This window comes from Benincasa hispida, chromosome 1 (genome assembly GCF_027475165.1).
Source record: "Benincasa hispida cultivar pf3 chromosome 1, pf3_genome.v1.1, whole genome shotgun sequence".
Lineage (NCBI taxonomy): Eukaryota > Viridiplantae > Streptophyta > Magnoliopsida > Cucurbitales > Cucurbitaceae > Benincasa > Benincasa hispida.
Genome location: NC_143478.1, coordinates 42,370,537 through 42,386,818, shown reverse-complemented (window position 1 = coordinate 42,386,818; position 16,282 = coordinate 42,370,537). Strand labels below are relative to the sequence as shown.

At 29.3% G+C, this 16,282-nt stretch overlaps 1 pseudogene across 1 annotated transcript; it reads right to left on the bottom strand.

The window, feature by feature from the left end:
• Positions 1–1,862: 1,862 nt before the first annotated feature.
• LOC120067629 (kirola-like) lies at positions 1,863–16,120 on the bottom strand (annotated as a pseudogene). Its single transcript, XR_016529328.1, has 5 exons — positions 15,996–16,120; positions 15,253–15,346; positions 8,851–9,049; positions 6,870–6,893; positions 1,863–2,154 (listed from the first exon to the last, which is right to left on the bottom strand). The product of XR_016529328.1 is annotated as a kirola-like (transcript).
• Positions 16,121–16,282: the final 162 nt, after the last annotated feature.

The following is a 16,282-nucleotide window of genomic DNA, read 5'->3' as shown; positions in this document are numbered from 1 at the left end:
TGAGCTTGGAGTCTTGAAAAAATTCTTGTATCTTCAAAGGACTTCAATCTTCAAGCATAGTCAGAATACTTGTATCTTCAAAGGACTTCTGTCTTCAGAATGCTTGTATCTCTAAAGGACTTCAGTCATCAAACGTGATCAACTTCAGGAGTCAAGGAGTCTTCTGATTGTAGAGAATTTCCTCTAAGCTCTCTAGAGTGTAGAAGTGCTGACCCCCACAGATGAGGAACTTTATTTATAGAGTTCTCTGGTGGGTTTCATGGGCTTAGGCTTGATTGGTCCATTGACCACCCTTGGGTCCAACTAATTGGATTTGGGTCTTATTTGACATTTAGGTCAAATTAAGCCTATTTTTGGGCTCAATTGGATTTTTAACCAAAATAATAATATCAAATTGGGTCAAATTAATCTTATCTGATTCAACGGTCATGATAAAATCACGTGTCGTTATCAAAATTTTTCTTCAACTTCAATTTGGGACACATGTCAGCTCCTAGTTGGTCCTAAATCTGATGATTTAGAATTCCATCATTAATCTAATGAATGACGTGGTGATTTGTGATTGGTCCAAAATTTCTCGTTCAACAGTTTCTCTAAAAAAATTCATCTACTCCCTGCTAATTTGGATTCACAATTCATTGATTCCAGCCCTGATAATAGTTAGATAATCTTTTGGTGGTATCTATTTGTGATATTGAGAGTTTGTGTAGAGGAATTTCCCAGATGTCCTTGAAGAAATTGATCTTCAAAGGTATTTTTTCTAAATTCTCATTCTCGAATACTTGAACTTTTAATTCGGTAAAATACACTTTGATTTCTTCTATTCCCAATTGAAAGACAAAAAGTTTAAATGCTTCTGCATTGGGATTCAATCCCTTCATCACAATCTCTAGAATTAACAAACAACTCATCGTTCAACCACCACTCAAACAGAAACTTAGTCAATTAATTAAAAGCAGAAACCCAAGAAAAACAACTTGATCATAAATAAAAACAACAAAAAAAGCCCCATTCAAAATCTGTAGAGCATAAAAAACGAAAATATCTGATAGTAATAAAATTGTAGGATATTTCATATAAGAAAAAAAAATTAATCTGTAGGATCAACGTATTCTAAGAGACATTACGTGAGAATATTCCTGAGAAAACCAACAAAACAACTCTTACAACAAAGACCAAACAACCTTGAACAAATATAGTCAAATTCAAAATCTCTAACACACTTGAAGTCTTTAAGCTCAACAAGTGGAGATATGAGTTTCAACCTCCAATTTCAAGGGAACGATTATATAAAAACTAACGTTGAGTTATACTCACATTAAAAAGTTGAGAATCTCACATTAGAAAGATGAGGAGACCTCACCAATCTATATAAGATACATTGGTTATTCCCCTCATTTGCCAATTAGTTTTGAGTTGGAACCCTTGTATTTCTTTAATATGGTATCAGAGCCTACGAAGCTCAAATAAGTATTTAGTGAAACTAATGGGATCAAACCTTAACAATCTTGAACTCAACAACGATGGAAAAACTTAAAAAATCTTTAGAAAATACATGAGTTAAATGACAATTGATCATTTTGACAGGAAACGTGATGTTTATCAGATATCAAATTTTGCACACATGAGCTCTAATCCATTAGGCAATGAACCCATATAATTATATTAGATATAACATACATTTGAGAGCATTGACACACTGATAGATTTTCAATTACAAAATATTAGATATCTACACACATTTCCCAAACCCCACAAACATTATATTCTTAATACTAGACATAACAAACACACATGGCACGAAATTTCTTATTTGTAAGAACAAACCAAGCAGAAAGTATCCAAACTATAGGTCACATTATTGTTTTGGGGTCTTAGTTATTGGAAAAATAAGCATCAATGCCTTTGGAAATCTTGGCAAACAATCTCAAGTAGCTTTCTGGGGAAGGCACATTTTCATTTGCCTTTTCAAACTCAACAGTCCATTTTGCAAAGCTTCCTCTACTTTGTTTAACCCTCCATTAATAACTTCAAGTTTTATGTTGAATATTTTGTAAATCTTTAGGACATCTCCTTCAACAATTTCATAGACTATACATTTCTTCACATCATCAACTACTCTCAATAAACATTTTACTGTCAAAGATTGACCACCTGTAAAGCATCATATTTCAAATTAATAAGACCCTCTCTTTATTTTCTCCAAATATAGAACAAAATATTAAGGGTACGTTTGAAAACGTTCTTATTTCCTGTTTTCTTTTTGTGTTTCTCATTTTTTAAGAAACTAACCTGTTTGATAAATATTTCTGTTTCTTGTTCCTAAAATTTCAGAAACATTCATAAAAATGGAGCCGGAATTGAAGAATTACAAAAAGTAGTTTTTTCTGGTCCGTTTTTATTTTATTTAATGTTGTTTATAAAGTCAATTAAAGTATAAATTTGGTTAGTTGGTGAGGAAGCTTACCTAAAGCACTTTTTAACTTTAATGCTCTTGGAATCAAATTTTAGTGTAGACTTTTTTATTTTATTCTTCTTTCTTTCTTATATATTTTCCTTTTTTCTATATATGTTTTTTATATTTATTTTATACTTATTTCTTTCTTTGATTTATATATATTATCTTTATTATTATTTTTATATTTATATGTTAATTCAATTTTTAATTTTGAATTTTCAAATATTTAGATTAAGATATTATTTTAATTTTCAAATTTTCAATTTTCAATAAAATTGTTTTCAAATATACGAAAATGAACCAAAATATTTACATATATAGCAAATTTAATTTTCGATTTTCAAATATTTTGATTTTAAAATTTCAAATTTTTAATAAGGTTGTTTTCAAATATAAGAAAATGAACCAAAATATTTACAAGTACACCAAAATTTTACTATCTATCTGCAGTAGACTACGATAGACTAGTATTTGTGTCTGTTTGTGTCATGATAGACATAGATAGTAATCTATCATAGATAGATTGTGATATTTTACTATTATTTGTAAATATTTTCAGCAGTTTTATTGTTAAAATTATTTTCTTTTTCAATATGTATACATAAATATCTTTTGAATTTTGAATTTTAAATTATGCAATATGAATTTATATATATTTTTAAATTTTATTTCTTTAAGTTTTTCTTACATATGAAAGCCAGTTATAATTTTACAATATATAAATTTTGTTTACTAGATAGTCATTTGGTTCATTTTAATATTTTTACAACCACGACAATTGCATAATAATATAATTGAATTAAATTTGAGTCCACATCATTTAAAATTTAAAACAAATGACTTGAGTGAGAAATAATATTATAAATCAAATTTTGGAAATATATGAATGATAGAAACAATTGTATTATTGTTATTAATTTTACATCGGGACTTATTTGTATTTGATAATTATTTTTTACATTCTAATATATGTTATACATTTTTTATTTTATATAATTAGATTATATTTAAATTATATAAAATATGAAAAAAATATAAAGAAAAAAAATACAAGAAACAAGATATTCATTTGGTTCATTTTAATATTTTTACAAGCACGACAATTACATAATAATATAATTGAATTAAATTTGAATCTACATCATTTAAAATCTAAAACAAATGACTTGAGTGAGAAATAATATTGTAAATAAAATTTAGAAGCATGTGAATGATAAAAAAAATGTATTATTTTTATTAATTTTACATCGGGACATATATGTATTTGATAATTATTTTTTATATTCTAATGTATATTATATATTTTTTATTTTATATAATTAGATAATATTTAAATTATATAAAATATGAAAAAAATACAAGAAACGAGAAATAATAATACTTATCAAATAAGTTTCTATTTTTTTTTTTCAAGAAATAGGAAACATGGATAATTATCAAATATATTTTTGTTTCTTATTTAAAAAAGAAAAAAAAAATAAAAAACAGAGAACGAAAAATAGGAAACAATGAAGTAAAACATTATCAAATCTGACCCTAAATGAACATGTGTATGAGTAATAGTTGATTTGGGCATGTGAGTGGGCTGAGATAAGAATCAGTGGAGAATACATTAGGTGAGCTTGCAAGGACAAAACTTGTTCCTTTTCCGAAAAAAAGAATAAAATGGACATGCTAAAAGTTGGAAAAAAAAAATGGTAAACTTTTAAGAGCTTGGAGATTAATATATATTTTTTTATAATCTAAAATCCCATTGGTTAACCATTTAGCTCATAATCATTTTGTTTTTTTTTTAAAAAAAATTTAAACCTATTTCATCCACATTTCTTACCATGATTTACATCTTTCTTAATTACAATGGTTGAATTCTTAGCCAAATTTCAAAAACAAAGACAACATTTTAATTCTCAAAATTTGACTTGGTTTTTTAAACCATTTGTGAAAAATAGATAACAAAAAAAGAAATTTAGAGGTGAAAATAGTGTCCATAGACTTAATTTTCAAAAAAAAAAAAAAAAAAAAATGGGTACTAAGCAAATCTTTAATTTTTTATTTCTTGTTTTTTAAAATTAAACCTATAAATACTATTTTCATCGATTGATGTCAATATTTTGAGGTCTGTTTGATAACTAATGGATTTTATTTTATTTTTTAATTGTTGGTTCTCAATATTTAGTTTTTAAAAATCCAGTACGTTTGGTATCCAATTAAATTCTTATTTTATTCTTATTTTTTCTTTTAGGAACGTATTTAAATATAATAAGAATATTTTTTTAAAAAAATCGTTTCCAAAAACCTATTCTCTTGGTTTTTTTCTTTTTTCTTTTTTTTCTTTTTTAACATGCAAGGGTTTTAAAAAATATTCTTAAAGTTTAACTATTTTCAATGCATTTTCTTGATTTTAGAACTTAAAGATTTTAAGAAAATTGGAAACATCTTTTATATTCTCTTTGAATGAGCGGATTCTTTTGTATAACTTAATCTATAATTTCATTGAAAACGATAATTCTCAATATTTAGTTTTTAAAAATCCAGTACGTTTGGTATCCAATTAAATTCTTATTTTATTCTTATTTTTTCTTTTAGGAACGTATTTAAATATAATAAGAATATTTTTTTAAAAAAATCGTTTCCAAAAACCTATTCTCTTGGTTTTTTTCTTTTTTCTTTTTTTTCTTTTTTAACATGCAAGGGTTTTAAAAAATATTCTTAAAGTTTAACTATTTTCAATGCATTTTCTTGATTTTAGAACTTAAAGATTTTAAGAAAATTGGAAACATCTTTTATATTCTCTTTGAATGAGCGGATTCTTTTGTATAACTTAATCATATTTCATTCAAATAATAAAAACGATTTCTTATCCCTACGCAATAGGGGTGTTCATGGGTTGAATTGAGTCGGATTGAAAGACTTTTTAGATACAACCCACTTATTCGGATTGTAAAATTTGTCAACCCAAATAACCCTTATTAAAAAATGAACCCAACCAATATTTGGGTTGGGTTGGTTTGGATTAATCGGGTCATGTATTTAAAACTTTGTTCTAAAAAGAAACTAAACATAAATATGTAAACATCTAATTTAATTATTTTTATATATTGAATTAAGATTAACCATTCAATTTCAATTTATATAGTGAAAATTTTTTTTCTATACTACAAGGAAACTACTTTTAAGAGTTGTTGAAAAATAAGTTATTAAAAAATATTAGAATTAAATATATATATATATATATATATATATATAATTGTGTTATAAGTAATAAAAAATATTTTAAAGTTAATAATAAATTAGATTAGTTCGGGTTATATTAGGTGAACCCATGAACCAACCCAACCCATAAAATTTTCATTTATTTGAACCCAACACAATCCGAATTGGATTGAGTTAATTGATTTTTTTAGGTTATCGAATTTTTTTAAGACCCCTACACGCAAAGGGTTCTTGTTTCATAATAAATTACGATTACAACAAAATAGTGATGTGGTCGACGATTTCTAATTGCAATATTTTCAAGCTTTGATCCTTGAGACTTGCAATTCTTTTCCTTTTATTTTCTTTCAACTCTTTAATAGCGAGTTCCACATTTTTTAAAATATGAAATTGTATGGTAAATAATTTTAAAAATATTTTCTTCTTTTAACTTTATTTCCACATCATTTTGACAATAATATCAGAAGGTCTTTAAAATAATTTCAAATTTTAAAGTTAAAATACTTTGAAAATAAAAAATATTTTTTAAAAAAAAGTAAATTAGAAAACTACAACCCTTTATTGTCTAAAAAAATATTTTTGTTATTTTTCTTCATTTCATTTGTGATTAATCAATTCATTCAAAAGATTGACAGTGTTGTTTTATCAATATGATTTTTTAAAAAAATAAAGTTACAAATAAAGATATAAATTTATAATTATGTATATTAAATGGAAAGTCATTGAAGTTTGATTTTAATTTTTAAAAACATAAAATTAAAAAGGTCATAAAAAATATTTTTATTTTCATTTAAAAAAAAACACAATTATCAAACATATTTTGTATTTTTAATGTTTAAAAATGAGAACCATAAACAATTATCAAACATAATGATAGTGTTTTGGTTAAAAAATGGTAACCAAACATGTATAGATTATGTTTTTTAAAAACCAAAAACTGACAAAAGGTTATCATATACGGGACCTAAGAAACAGTTTCTAAAACTTGTTTTTATGTTTTTGGAAATTTAACTAAGGATTTAAATATTTATATAGAAAATTTAAAAACCCTAAATAAGAAATTGCATGAAATAATAACGTACAATACTAAAAAGCCAATAATAATTATCAAACGGAGAAAAAATGAAATGGAACTCAACTAGGAATTTAAACCTAATACAAATAGAAGAAGAAAAGAGAAAGCAATTTAGTGTCTCACCAAGATGGTAATGAAATAGCACAACTGTAACAACCCAAATTTGTACGCATAACTACAGGAAATTAAATGTCAAATGTTAAGTTGGATGAAATTTTATTTAAGGGATGGTAAATGTAATACCCTAACCCTAATTTAGAAAGCATGAAAATATATAAATTTAATAGAAAAATCGGGTGAAAATTTTGAATTGGAAAAAAATAAGAAATTTATTAATTATCCAAAAATAATGAATAAGGGGGCAGAATCAAGAAGTATTAATTAGAAGTTGGATGCTAGCTAATTCAGGAGACAAAGGGCAATAGATAACTTTTTGTTTGGGCACTGCTCATTGGAAGAATTGGAGGTGAATTAATTGTCTATATACTCTTAAAATTTGAAAGAGTTAAAAAGGGGAAGTGGAATCCACAAGCAGTGAAGGCAACCCACACGTGAAAACTAGCGAGAGTGGAGAGAGCGAGATTGGAGAGAAAATTGGAGAGAGAGAGATTGGAGAGAAAATTGGAGAGAGCGAGATCCTCAGCGAGAAAATGGGAGAGAGTGAGAGCCACGAGAGTAAACCAGCGAAATCTGGAGAGAGCGAGATCCACAAGAGTAAACCAGCAAGAAAGCTGGAGAGAGCGAGATCCACGAGAACTAAACCAGCGAGAAAGCTGGAGAGAACGAGATTCTGAGAACAGAGAGAGCGAGCTTTGGATAGAAGCATGGATTATGCGTTGAATTTGGCCACGATCTTATAGATTATACATGGAGAACCCTAAAATTGAATACAAACAAAGGTTGATGACGTAAGGGAAAACGTTAGCCAAAATTAGGTGTCTTATTAAGATAAATTCTTACACCTAAGTAATTTTAAAGAAGCCATTTGTAGGATGAGTTGTCACACAGAGAAGAGCTGAAAATGGTTATAAATATGAGGCTTTGGGCTAGAAGTTAAACTCATTCTCAAACAAAACTCAGTAGTAAAAATTGTGTGAAAATGGTGAAGTAATTCTGTTAGTTAGAAGGAGAAAACGCGAGGGAAGTGTTGCCAATATTTTCTTCTGGTTTAAGAGGGAAAGCTCTACTGATTAAACCATAAGGAATGATAAGGAATAACTAGGATCGTAGACAAGGTAAGTAGTTTATCTCACCCTCTCTTTAAGTATTTCATGGTAGTGTACCTTTAATATGTTGCATAATTATGTTATTGTTATGTTGCATTACATGTTTAAAATACATTTATCGACAAGGGACCCTATGCATTATGTTTGTTCACAACGATGAAATAAGATTAAATTTTAATTAGATAAAGGTTATGCTTCTAGGGCTAGCAGGGCATGTATGGTTGCACCCCTCTAGACCCAATTCTATGTCAATATTATGCTAGGGACTAACAGGATATGTATGGTTGCACCCCTCTAGTCCAATCTTACATTTATGTTAATGGTTGATGTTGGATGCGACTCTGGCCCTACTGACTGCATGACCTGCTAATCATCAGATGAGTTAGTTTCTGCCTATGTCCTCATTTTCCTATCAGGGCGGAGAAATTTACGTTAGAAGCATAACCGACCACCACATGTTATTATATGTTTTCGGTCCCAATCATATGTTTTTAGGACATGTTGCATGTGATTGTGCATTTGGTCACTACCCTATGTGAGAACTACTTACTGGGTATATTATATACTCATCCTATTTTTACAGACTTTGTAGATAAGGACACAGCGTAGGTGGCAGAACTGGACGTCGCTCAAATGGCCAACCATCAAACTCACTATTATAGGCATATGCATTTTTGTATCACTATGCTGATATTTTATAGATCCTGGTGTTTTGTAAAATAAACTTTTTATATAGTTTTCTACCTAATTAATAAAATCTTAGATATGTTTTTTTGAGATTTTTACCAAAACTCATCTCATGATAGAAAAGTCTAAATATGCATGTCGTAGCGGTCAGACCATAATATGTAAGGATCCGGTCGTTACAACAACACTACCAGCAGAGAAATTTTCTCCTTCTAAAAGTTGAATACCTTTGTACTGCTCAGGAAACATATGAACCAAATCCCCCACATGATTTCTGAAGAAACCATAGAACTTTTCAATGGGAGATTTTAGCTGAACCTTTACCCAAATACTATACTTTGGCTCATTTTGATTTTTTTTTTTTTTTTTAATGTGATAGAAATCTTTAGGCTAAGTGAAGGATTGTATAGTTAAATTGGATGGTTATTTTAGGAATGATATGAACTTCCACTCAACAATTTGGCTCAACCTTTTTTTTTAATCATTCTTTTACCATGATGCCCATAAATTTACTTTCCCACCAAGTGTGTTTTAATTTCAGACCTATCTCTTGCACACTAGCAAGATATTTAAATATATATATAATAATCTTGTTTGTTTGTTGCTTCCACTTTGGCTTCAATCCATTTGACAACATATGGGGAAAAGTTCAAATTGTCTATAAATAGTGCTTTATTTTGTGGATTTTGTATATATGAAAATTTTGGTGAGAAAATTTTTTATTTCTATTATGAATATTACAATAATAAATAGATCTTCATTGTTTAGTGTCCCAAAAGTCATGTATCATCCTTTATATTGTCCATATGCCTTATAATTATTCATGCTTGGTGTCTATGAAAGTTCACATCCTACTTGCCACTTTGCCTATAAATAGTGACATTTGATGGATCTTAAAATCACACATACATCGGTAAGAATTTCATTCAAAATTTCACTAATTTTCATATTATCTAATTATCTAATTTTAGTTATTCTATGTTATATTATATTTTATATATTTAATATTATTATATTATATTTTCTCTATATCTGTGTTCCCACTGTACTCCTCAAATTCATAACATATTATCAGCACGAGCTCTTGTCGTTTTTTCTGCTAAAGGTAGGTCTTAAAGGTACATTAGTTTTTCTCTCTTCGTTACAATTAATAAATTCAATGTTATTTTGCATGTTCAATATCTATTAAATTTCTAACATAAGTACAATATTTTATGATAGTGCTGTCATGACAAATCTCACAAAAATTAGAATTTGTCAGCCTTGATATTAATGACAATAATTATTTGTCATGGGTACTTGATGCAGAAATCCACTTGGATGTTATGAATCTTGGGAAGACCATTAAATAAGAAAATACGACATCCAGTCAGGATAAAGCAAAAACTATGATTTTTCTTCGTCATCATCTTCACGAGGTAATGAAAATGGAGTATCTTATAATAAAAGATCCTTGTATCTTGTGGAAAAATTTAAAAGAGAGGTATGATCATCAAAAAACAATTATTCTTCCTAAAGCTCGTTATGAGTTGATGCACTTGAGGCTAGAAGATTTCAAATCAGTAAGTGATTACAACTCCGCATTATTTAAAATCAGTTCGAAATTTTTATTATGTGGAGAGAAAATTACTGATGTTGATATGTTAGAGAAGACATTTTCTACATTTCATGTCTCGAATATGCTCTTGTAGCAGCAATATCGAGAGAAAGATTTTAAACAATATTTTAAATAAATTTCATGTCTTCTCATGGCCGAACAAAATAACTAGTTATTGACGAAAAATCATGAATCTCGACCAACCGAAAGGACGCCATTTCTTGAAGTGAATGTTGTGAGTTTTAATAATAATCATGGTCGAGGTCGTGATCGGGTCGAGGTCGTGATCGTGGCAGAGGAAAAAATAGTTATTATTTTCATGGTTGTCATTTTAATCATTCAAATTTCAAAACAACCACACAAAATGATGATCACAAAGGAAAAGTTCCCCAAGATAAGAGTTCAAAAAGTGTTGAAAATAATGTTTCCGATGCGGAATGGCTTGACAATGGTCACGTACATGTCGTACGTCAAAAAACTTAGTTGACCTCTATCAAGCCTCCCTAAAGGAAAAAGAGAAAAATGTGGAAGCAGATTTTGCATACTAGGATAATGACATATTTGACCCATCCCATATGACAAATTTGGATGTAGCGGACTAAAGAGAAGATTGGCGCAATTGATAGAACATCAAGTGTTTCTTTTGATTTTAAGAATTTCTATACTTAACGTTATCTGTCTTCATGTCTTTTTAGTAACTTTTGTATATTTTTAATGTTGTTTTTCTTATCGTAATTATTTTTTTTAATGAAGAAATATGGATCATTTTTATATGTTGAGTGTTTCAAAAATGAGCAAAGAAGATCTATGTCTAGTAGATAATGCAACTACACACATAATACTTACAAATAAAAAATACTTTTCCAAATTGACAATGTTGAAAGCAAAAATAAATACAATACAATATTAGGTTGTTCAAATTTGATCGACAGTTTTGGAAAAGAAAATATTATTTTGCCTAGAGGACCAAAATTTACAATTGAGAATGCATTGTTCTCTAGTCAATCAAAGAAAAATCTTCTAAGTTTTAAAAATATACATTGCAATAATTATCATATTGAGACTAATAGTAAGATAAATGTGTAATATCTATATATCATATCCACTACCTCAAATGAAAAACGTATATTGGAAGAGTTGCCTGTTTTATCTTCTAGATTGTATTTTACTCATATATGAGTAATTAAAACACATGCAACAATGAACCTGAAGTTCATGAATCCAGACATATTTACAATTTGGCATGACCGATTGAGTCATCTAGGATCTATAATGATGAGGAGAATTATTGAGAATTCAAATGGACACTCATTTAAGAACCAGAAGATTCTTCAATCTAATGAATTATCATGTGATGCTTGCTCTCAAGGAAAATTGATAATTAGACCATCACCAGCTAAAGTGGGGACTAAATCACCTGAATTTTTAGAACGAATTCATGGTGATATATGTGGACCCATTAACCCACTAAGTGGACCATTTACATATTTTATGGTATTAATAGATGCATCCAGCAGATGGTCACACATGTGCTTATTATCAAGTCGAAATCTTGCATTTGCAAGATTACTTACTTAAATAATTAAGTTAAGAGCACAATTTTCTGATTATACAATTAAGACCATTCGTCTTGATAATGTTGGTGAATTTACATCTCAAGCTTTTGATAATTATTATATGTCAATTGAGATAAGTGTTGAACATCTTGTAGCTCACGTTCACACACAAAATGGTTTAGCAGAATCATTTATAAAATGTTTGAAATTAATTGCAAGACCATTACTTATGAGAGCTAAGCTTCCTTCATCTGTATAGGGACATGCTATTTTGTATGCAACGTCACTTGTACGCATTAGGCCAGTCGCTTATCATAAGTACTCGTCATTACAATTAGCTTATAGTCATGAACCAAATATTTCTCATCTGATAATTTTTGGATGTGCAGTATATGTTCCAATTGCTCCACCACAATGCACTAAGATAGGTCCTCAAATGAGGTTAGGAATATATATTGGATATGATTCCTCAATAATTATTAAATATCTTGAGCCCTTTACGGGTGATCTATTTACTGCATGGTTTGCTGATTGTCATTTTAATGAGACAAAATTTTCAACATTAAGGGGAGGAATTAAGAAGTTGGAAAAAGAAATTACATGGAATGCATCGTTATTGTCTCATTTAGATCCCCATACAGATCAATGTGAACTTGAAGTTCAGAAATAATTCACTAGTAAAATATAACAAATCAATTACCAGATGCATTTATAGATGCAAAGAAAGTAATTAAGTCACATAACCAGCTGCAAATGTTCCATAAAAGATTAATATCTCAACACAATAAGTTGTCACTAATTTTTCTGGAACACGTCAGAAGCACGGTAGACCAGTAGGTTCCAAAGATAAATATCCTCGAAAACAAAAAATAATTAATAGTGAAAAAGACTTGGTTAAGGTTGTAAATACCCATAAAGAAATCATCGACGTGACTAGTGAGGAAGGTGAAATACCTAAAGATAATAATGAAATTTCAATAAACTATGTCATGACAGGAAAAAGATAGAATCGAACTAATGTAATTATTGACAACATTTTTGTGTATAATGTTGCTCTTTATATTATATCTGAAAATGAGGATCCTGAACCTAAATCTGTTGAAGGACTTCGACATAGAAAAGATTGGCCTTAGTGGAAAGAAACAACCGAGGCAGAATTAAACTCACTTTCAAAATGTCAGGTTTTTTTACCAATAGTCTGAACACCAGAAGTATTAAATTTATGAGATACAAATGAGTATTTGTGAGGAAAAGAAATGAAAATAATGAGGTTTAAAGCAAGAATAGTTGCACATGGTTTTTCACAAAGATCTGGTATTGATTTTGAGGAGACGTATTCTCCGATGGTGGATGCAATTACATTAAGATATTTAATTGGCTTGACTCTATATAAAAGTATGGATATGCATCTTATAGATGTAGTCACAACATATTTATATGGATCTCTTGATAACGATATTTATATAGAATCCCAGAAGAATTTAAGGTACCTAAACATATACTTCAAATTCCCGAGAATGGTATTCAATAAAGTTACAGAGATCACTATATGAATTGAAACAATCAAAATAGATGTGGTACAATCGCTTGGGTAGATATTTATTGAAAGAATGATATCAAAATAATCCAATATGTCCGTGTGTTTTTATAAAGAAATCACAATCAGGATTTGCTATTATAACTGTATATGTTGATGACTTGAATATAATTGGAACTCTTGAAGAGCTTTCAAAGGCAATAGAATATCTTAAGAAAGAATTTGAGATAACAGATCTCGGAAAAACAAAATTTTACCTTGGTTTGCAAATTGAGCATTTAGCAGATGGAATATTTATTCATCAGTCAACTTATACAGAAAAATTTTTGAAAAGAATTTATATGAACAAAGCACATCAATTAAATATTCCAATGGAAGTCCATTCATTGGATATAAACAAAAGATATATTTCGACCTCGAGAAGATAATGAAGAACTTCTTAGTCTTGAAGTACCATATCTTAGTGTAATTGGTGCCCTTATGTATCTTGCTAAATATACAAGATCAGATACTGTATTTTCAGTAAATTTATTAGCTAGATATAGTTCTTCTCCTACAAAAAAACATTGGAACGGAATTAAGCATATACTTCCTTATCTCTAAGAAACAATCGATATGAGTTTTTTTTATTCAAATAAATCAAATTTTGATCTAGTTGGTTATACAGATTCTGGATATTTATCTAATCCACACAAAGATAGATCTCAAATAGGTTATCTGTTCACATGTGGAGGAACTGCTATACCATTTCGATCGGTGAAACAGACTATAATAACTACTTCCTCAAATCATGATAAAATTCTTGCAATTCACGAGGCTAGTCGAAAATGTGTATGGCTAAGGTCAATGACTCAACACATTCGTGAAACGTGTAGCTTGTCTTCTAATAAAAATCTTCCAACAATATTATACGAAGACAACAAACTTTGCATAGCTCAAATCAAAGGAGAATATATTAAAGGAGATAGAACACTGAAGCTTTTCTACATTCATGATCGTGAAGAAAATGGCGACATCACTGTACAAAAAGTTTGTTCGAAGGATAACCTCACAGACTTATTTACAAAAGTATTACCAACCGCAACTTTTGAAAAAGTGGTGCACAACATTGGAATGCGGCGACTCAAAGATCTTAAGAGATGTTTTCATGAAGGGGAGTAAATATATTGTATTCTTTTAGGAGTACGTATTATATGAAATGTGTACTTTTTTTCCTTCACTAGGTTTTTTTTTATTGGATTTTTTCTAGTAAGGTTTTAACAAGGTATATTTCATATATATATATGGGCATCTAAGGGGGAGTATTATGAATATTATAATAAAAAATAGATAATTGGTTAGTGTCCCAAAGACCATGTGTCGCCATTCATGTTGTCCATGTGTTTTGTAGTAATTCATGCTTGGTGTCCATGTAAGTCCACATCCTACTTGTCACATTACATATAAATAGTGGCATTTGATGGATCTTAAGATGATATACCCATTGGTGAGAAATGCACACCAAATTCCACTAAAATTTCTCATTTACCAATTTTATAATTTTAGTTTTTATTTATTTATTATTGTTATATAAAAATATTATTATATTATATATTTCATATCCGTATTTCCGTTTTGCTCCTCAATTTCATAACAAAGGAATCAATGTTTTCACAATCATTTAAAGTCCCAAACACTCAAATCAGCGTTTTCTTTGTAAAGTCTCTTGAGAGGCGAACAAAGTAGTTTATAACTTAGATATTTTGCCTTCCTCTTTCAGATTCTCCTACGTCTGGAATGAGGTCTTCCGGATTTTGTTATTCTCCTTATCCTCGAAGGTGGATGATTTCGTGTTGAATTTTGTGTTCTATTAGTTTCAATTTGTATTTATATTTGGAAAAAAGAAAAAGGAAAAAAAACCAACGTTCAAATCCCCACCACTACCACCGTCGCCATCACCGCCACCACCACCACCATTACCACCTTCGCCGTCATCACCAACGCCACTGTTGCCACCACTGTGGGGTTTCCATTCTCAGTCCATCAGCCTCGTTGATGATGTCACTCACCACAAGCCCCCAACATCATTACCTTCCACGAACACTTCAAGAACTTAACTAGAGCTGTTCAATTTCTGCATAGGAACGAGATGGGGATTCCCCGATTAGGCGGGGAATGTGGGAAGGAGTGAGAAAAAAAATTCTCGTGAGCTAAATAGGGACAGGGTCGGGGAATGCATTCCTTGTCCCCGCCCCCGCCCCCACCCCTGCCCCGTTCCCCATCCCCACCCCAATTAGCTTCTACATATTTATTTACTATAGTTATCTAATGTTATGTTGTTATTATCATTATATAAATATTACATTTAAATTTAAATTTGATTATTTATTGGGAATGATAATGAATATGTTTACATTGAATATTTAAATTTAGATTATATATGTGAATAATTTGATTTATATTTACTTCTTTCTACTAAAAAAAGTAATTAGCTTTTTTAGGCCAAAATTTGAGTATTTTATCTTTAAATTCAAATTTTCATTTAAAACTAACAATAATAAACTATTTAATGAAAATTTAATTATTTAATTAAAATTTGCTCACATTAGTGATTTAAATTAATTAATTTTTACAAAAAAATAACGAAAAAAATTCCTCAAGAAGAACCGGATCCCCGCAAATTTCCTGCGCGAAATCTCTACCCCGATTCCTGTGGGGAATTTCACGGGGATGAGGAATGAAATGGAAAGCGAGGTTAGGGATGGGGAATGATATCTTCGGCCCTGCTCCATCTGGTAGACATTGTTGGCTTTTTGGCCCTTAATCTCAAATTAATTAATTTTAATTAATTAGTTAATCAATGTTTTGATGATAACAAACTCAATTTTTAATTACTGAAAATCTTAGTATTTTAATATGACCATAACGTAGAGCTCGGAACAACGATTGCAACA